Below are 6,923 nucleotides of genomic sequence, written 5' to 3' on the forward strand. Positions count from 1 at the left end.
CACACATGAGGTTTTTGGGAGCAGTTGGGTCACAATAAAATATTGTGTGACATATTCTGGGTGACAGGCATGCTGATGGCATTGCTGAGTCAATGTAACATGTGGCTCTTTGTCCCAAATATTCCGAGAGCCACAACACATGCATGAAGAGGGTTTTTGTCACTTTTTTTACTCACCATAACTTAACTAAGTATGGTAAACCCCATCCTCATTGCTTCATTGCATAGCCAGTTAACCAACCCCACACTGATGAGACCCATTAAGGTCAAAACAGCTGTCTGTGGGTGGGTTTTCTGGCTATGCATCTTAATCCTGGCTGTGCTCAAAGCTGTGACCATGCAGCAAGCTTAAGCCTATAGGGAACCATGTTAAAAATGGTTTTTGAAGCAAAAAGTGGCACTGTGTGCTCATTTGCATGTCATTTCCCAGAATCCCTTGCTGCAGTGGAAGTGCTGTGTGCTGGGTGATAATGGTGAAAGGCGGGGTTGCAGACCTGCCTAAGATGCAAATGAGCATACAGTATATTTACATTTGCTATATGCTTTGCTGTGGAGGGTTTTTGTCACTTTTTTACTCACCATAACTTAACTAAGTATATATATATATATATATATATATATATACATATATATACATATATATATATATACATATATATACATATATATATATATATATATATACATATATACATATATACATATATATATACATATACATATACATATATATATATATATACATATATATATATATACATATATATATATATATATACATATATATATATATATAAAAACAACAAAACAGGTAGCGCTAACCGCAAAGATATGACGTAGTATCTAGTACCCTATGTTTAGATAATTAACTATACACTGGCGACACAGTTTATTACACTGCGGCCAGATCTGCAAGCCGGGAGATTTCCCGGCTTGCTAGTGGCCGCCCCTCGGCGTGCCGCGCGTCATAGACGCGCGGTCACGCGTCTTCGGGAGCGTGCGCCCCCTGCACGCGCGTCCAGGGGCTCCCCGAGGGAGCCCTGGTGTCCCGCGATCGCGGGACAGCGGCAGGGGGTTCCGGGGGACCCGGCGGACCCGGCAGCGGTAGGGAGAGCGCCCCGATCGGAAGGCGCTCTTCCGCTGCTTCGGCGCGCGCCCGTCACTCTCGGGCGCGCGCCAGGCTACTGCTGCGGCACAGAACGGGCAAATGCTCGAATAAACTGTGCCGCAGCAGTACATAAGGGGCTGCCTGGGATACAAAAAACTGACCCCCTGGTCAGAACAACAGTATGGACAAAAGATAGTATCCGTGGGCGCCTATATTAACAACTACTATGAAAAGGATATACGAAAACCAAGCCTGTTGGCTGTGAAGAAACGTGGCTCCTCACGGTGTGCTTAAAAGAAAAGAAAAAGCACAACACATAGCATAATACTGTAGAATATATGACAAACAACACTTAAGACAACATATAACAGCTGAGAAATAGATAGGTGAATTTACACAATAAAAATATTTAATAACAATTAATATAATACACAATACACATGGACATATATTATGTGGACAAGTAAAAATGAATGAAATAATGATTCTAATACTCCGTAGCACCGATGATGATAGTTGCAATGCCTACTCACCAGATGGAATAGGTTTGCAGGCAGTGGATAGTTTAGAGAGTATCCCCTCTCGTTTCATTAAGCTGCTCTCTGCTGACTGGCGTCTCCGTCTGCACGTGTATGTAAATCGTCAAACAGGAACTCCTGCAACACGCTGGGAAGGACGTCCAGTAGATGGTAAACAGCAGCAGCTGATTCGGCACGCCGTCGGCAACGGTAGACTAGCCGGTTGATAGTGCACACAGATTCGCCAATACGTGGGGATATTGTCACCAAGGTGCTGGGTATTAAAATCGCCACCCTACGCGTTTCGAGAGCGCTCTGCTCTCTTCCTCAGGGGTATGTGGAATAAAAGTCCAGCGACATCCTTTAAATACAGGGTCCGCAATTTTAGTGAGTAATTTCACCTGCAGTTGATTGCACATGCGCAGTGGAAGAAATGAGGTTACGATACTGAGTGGAATGAGGCCGCTCAGAGATATCATTTTCGGCAGGGTCTCTCTGAGCAAATAAAAAACGAACTGGCCCGGGTGGTGCCTCCAGAGGGTTTGATGAATTTGTCAGCTTATGCATTCAAATCGATCGAAGGCTTATGCAAAGACGATTGGAGAGACAGGGGTTCATGACACACAACCCCGGGGCTGGAGATACTAGCACCCCAAGTCATCAATAAAACAGATGATAGACAGCACTCAAGAGAGATAACCGATTGTAATGCAGGGTGCAATGGGACCTAGGGGACCCTAATTCCCCTAAAATCATATACAAAAAATACATAGGTGTCCCAGCACTCAGTGTCTGTAGAGAAAAAAAAGCTCAACTAGAGGGATATGTCCAAAATGTCAAACAGAATTTAATATGAACACAAGAAAAAATCACTTGGAGTTGTACATCACATTGGAAGCATAGTCTCAGGGAGGAGTAGTGGGAGATGGGACACAGGGAGACAAACTGACAACACACAAAATAAACAAAAAAGGGTCCCCCCTTGCATACCCTCCTCCTTTTAGTGTTTTTTCCCCCTTTTTTGTGATTTTTTCTTGTGTTCACATTAAATTCAGTTTGACATTTTGGACATATTCCTTTGGTTGAGCTTTTTTTCTCTACAGACAGTGAGTGCTGGGACACTTATGTATTTTAGCACCCCAAGACGTTCCAGGGAGACTGAGGTTGAGCCAATGCAAGTAAACACATTACGGGGATCTATTTCAACTGGAGAAAGATCTCTGTTTCTACTGCGGAAATGAGGGACACTATCTCGCCGATTGCCCAAATAAGTCCAGGCGGGCAGCTTTCCAGAGCTCTAGGAGAAATCAGCTGCACGCCATTTCAACTACTGTTTTCTCTGCTTCTCAAAATATAGGCAACCCTCCTTCTCTATATCTACACATCCTGGTCCCTATTATAATCGAAGAGGGAACACATCATTTTTCAACCACAGTAATGGTCGACTCAGGGACGGCAGGGAATTTGATGGACATAGAATTCGCCAAGAGCCATTCGGTACCTGTTATAGCCAAGGAATCGTAGATGAAGTACGGGAAATAAATCCCTGATGAGTGCTTCCAATAGCAGACAGTGTAGCCATGGATATCATGTATATAAATAAGTCCCAAGAAAGTAATATAGAACAGTCCTTAAAGCCAGATTTCCAGCATGTATATCCAGTGTTCTGTGGTGTATAGAATCGGCACATAATCACCTTGAAGCTGCCCGAAGCCCAAATACAAGGGAAGGAAAGAGCCGACCTCATCTGTCTCTGCGTGGAGTCCGCATCAGCACTGTTACCCAGCGAGGGAGATCCGTCTGATCCCGCGGCTCCGTAGTATGCAGTACCCATTTGAAAACACCACACTGGCTATGTAAGGAAAATGAAACAGCTGATAGTCTTCCGTGAAATATACTCATGTCCCAACAGGGAAAGAAAGGCTTCTGTTCCTTTAGAGTCGCGCGCTTCCGGAAGAAGAGATGAGCGAAGGGAGGAAGGAATGAGGACTGCAAGAGTATAGACTGGGCTGGAAGCAGGTAAAAATATATTCATTTATTGAGTATAATAACCAAACTACAAACAACAAGGAGAATCCACTGATGCTTTTCCCGCCTCTACAGCGCTTTATCAAAGAGTGACTCTAGTTCAGGAACAGTATCTTATGTAGTATCCTCCCCATGCACAGGTGCGCCCGCATCTGCCTCCAATCAATTTGATAGGTGAAAATCAGGTGAGACTAGATGAAAACTGGCCAATGTGGGTCCATCATGCACACCCGGAGGAAATTCACTCAGATGAACATAGTAAAAAAACATGAACATATGTGTATACAAATGCTGTCTGTATCACTGCTCTCCTGGAAATGTCTGTTGCTGTGATTAAGCCCTCAAAGATGACAATAATCATTATTCATAAAGCTGACAAATGCCAAAAAGATTATAATAATAAATAACAATTAACTTAGGGTGGATTTAAACAGCGCCATGACAGCCTAACCAGAAGAGGAGACTACCGCAGTAAACAATAAACTGACAATACAATCTGAACATGTCATACTCACACAACACTATACAAAGAAAATACATATACAAACCCATACTCACTGACTATACATATTAAAAAACATTTAGAGTATTAACCTATCCTATCAGGTTGATTGGAGGCGGATGCGGGTGCACTTCTGCACGGGGAGGATACTACTTAAGATACTGTTTCCTGAACTAGATTCAATCTTTGATAAAGTGCCGTAGAGGCGGGAAACGCGTCAGAGGATTCTCCTTGTTATTTCTAGTTTGGCTATTATGCCCAAAAAATGAATATAATTTTACCTGCTTCCAGCCTGGTCTATATTCTTGCAGTGCTCATTCCTTTCTCCCTTGGCTCATAGCCAAGGAATAGCCAGAAAGAGTGGAAGTTGTAGACGGTTCTACTTTAAGCTCTGGATCTGTTACCCATGAAACAAGTAATTTAACACTAATAATAGATTCCAATCATCAGGAGAAGATTTCATTTAGTCTCATTCCTTCACCGTTGTTTCCGGTGATTCTGGGAATTCCATGGCTCATGATCCACAACCCACTGATTGACTGGAAGACCAAGATACTCACGTTTCCCTCTGAGCACTTCCAGATAGCTTGTCTACTTAAATCTCCTTCACCAGAGTATGTGGGAATACATAAGATTTCTTCTACTGCTAACTCTATACTCTGAGCTTTTGGATGTGTGTGACAAGAAGAATGCGGATGCGCTTCCCCCACACTGTTCTTACGACTGCCCATTGAACTATTACCGGGTGCTGCCAATCTTTTTGGGAGAATCTATTTCCTCTAAGAACCAGAATTCTTACCTGCCTACCTGCAGGAGAACCTGTCAAAGGGTTTCATCAAACCCTCTACTTCCCCGGCAGGTGCTGCTCTCTTCTTTGTGGGAAAGAAAGACGGTTTTCTACGTCCCTGCATTGACTATCGGGAACCAAATAAGATTACAGTGAAGAACTGATGTCCGTTACCTCTGATTCCCGAACTATTGGAAATAATTTGGTCAGCCAAGATTTTTACCAAATTAGATCTCCGAGGGGCGTATAATTTGGTCCGCATCCGACCCGGTGACAAGTGGAAGACAGCCTTACAAAACCGTTATGAGCACTATGAACCTGGTGATGCCTTTTGGACTACCTGGATGATATCCTAGTCTACTTAGATAACATCATGGATCATCAGAAACATGTTTGATTTGTCATAGAGCATCTTCAATAGCACAAATTGTACATTAAATTAGAGAAATGTGATTTTGAAAAAAACAGCATACAATTTATCGGTTATGTCATCTCCTCTGAGGGTTTGAGTATGGACCCAAGGAATGATTCAAGCCGTGGTGGAATGGCCAATTCCTCGAAATGAGAAGGACATTCAAAGATTTGTGGGCTTTGCTAACTTCTATAGACGTTTTCTTAAAAACTTCTCTGGCATTATTGCTCCAATCACCCGACTCACACGGAAAGAATTCCCGTTCAAATGGTCTCCTGAAGCGGATGTGGCATTTGAACGGTTGAAATCACTTTCACCTCTGCTCCTGTCCTCATTCATCTGAATCCAGAATTACCATTTGTCATGGAAGTGGACGCCTCCGACTCCGCTGTCGGTGCCATTCTTTCATAAAGAAATAGACCCAAATTGCTCCTTCATCCATGCGGTTTCTATTCGTACCAAATGTCAACAGCTGAAAGAAATTATGACACCGAAAAACAAGGAGCTTTTGGCTATAAAAGCTGCCTTCTCAGTAGAGACATTTACTTGAGGGGGCCAATCACCTGGTTACCGTCTTTACGGATCAAAGGAACTTAGAATTCATTCGATCTGCAAAGAGACTGTCTGCTCAACAAGCCAGGTGGGCTCTATTCTTTGCAAGATTTCAGTTTCACATCTCATACCGCCCCGGCTCCAAGAATGGGAAGGCTGATGCCATGTCCCGGTTATTGCCTAACCCTTGTTCAGATAAAGAGCAGGAAGAAACTCTTCTACCATAGAAAAATGTTCTGGGCATTATGTTTTCCACCGATCTCCTCGCATGAATAAAGGGAGCCTACTCAAATGACTCTTTTCTTAACAAACCTCCCTCGGAAGCTGAATTATTTCTATGTGATAGTCTATGGAACTGTAAGGACCGTCTGTTCGTCTCTAAGGAGGTAAGATTAGAAGTGCTCCAAGTAATGCACAACTCCCTACCCGCTGGTCACCTGAGTATCCTCAAGACACAGGAACTGTTGTCCTGCTCCTTTTGGTGGCCTAAATTTTCACATGATGTTAAAGACTATGTCCTCTCCTGTGAGACCAGTGCTAGGACCAAGACTCTTCGGGCATCCCGTGTGGGTTTGCTACAGCCTCTTCTGATTCCTACTCGTCCTTGGGGGTCCATATCAATGGATTTTATTGTTGACCTACCCAGATCAAGTAGACATAATACCATTCTTATAGTGGATCGACTTACAAAAATGGCTCACTTCATTGCTGCACAGAATCTCCCTTCAGCAGACCAGACAGCAAAGTTGATCTTGAAAGAGGAATTCCAGCTTCACAGGGCTCCAAATGAAATCATATCTGATAGAGAGGTGCAATTCACTTCAAGATTTTGGAGAACTTTCTGTTCTCTAGGAATCCGTTTAAATATATCATCTGGCTATCATCCACAATCGATTGGCCAGACCGAAAGGACCAACCAGACATTGGAACAATACTTACACTGTTTTGTTTGCCATCTCCAGGATGACTGGATTGACTTTCTACCTCTAGCTCAGTTTTCGTACAACAACTCACATC

Source organism: Ascaphus truei, chromosome 3 (assembly GCF_040206685.1).
Source record: "Ascaphus truei isolate aAscTru1 chromosome 3, aAscTru1.hap1, whole genome shotgun sequence".
Classification (NCBI taxonomy): domain Eukaryota; kingdom Metazoa; phylum Chordata; class Amphibia; order Anura; family Ascaphidae; genus Ascaphus; species Ascaphus truei.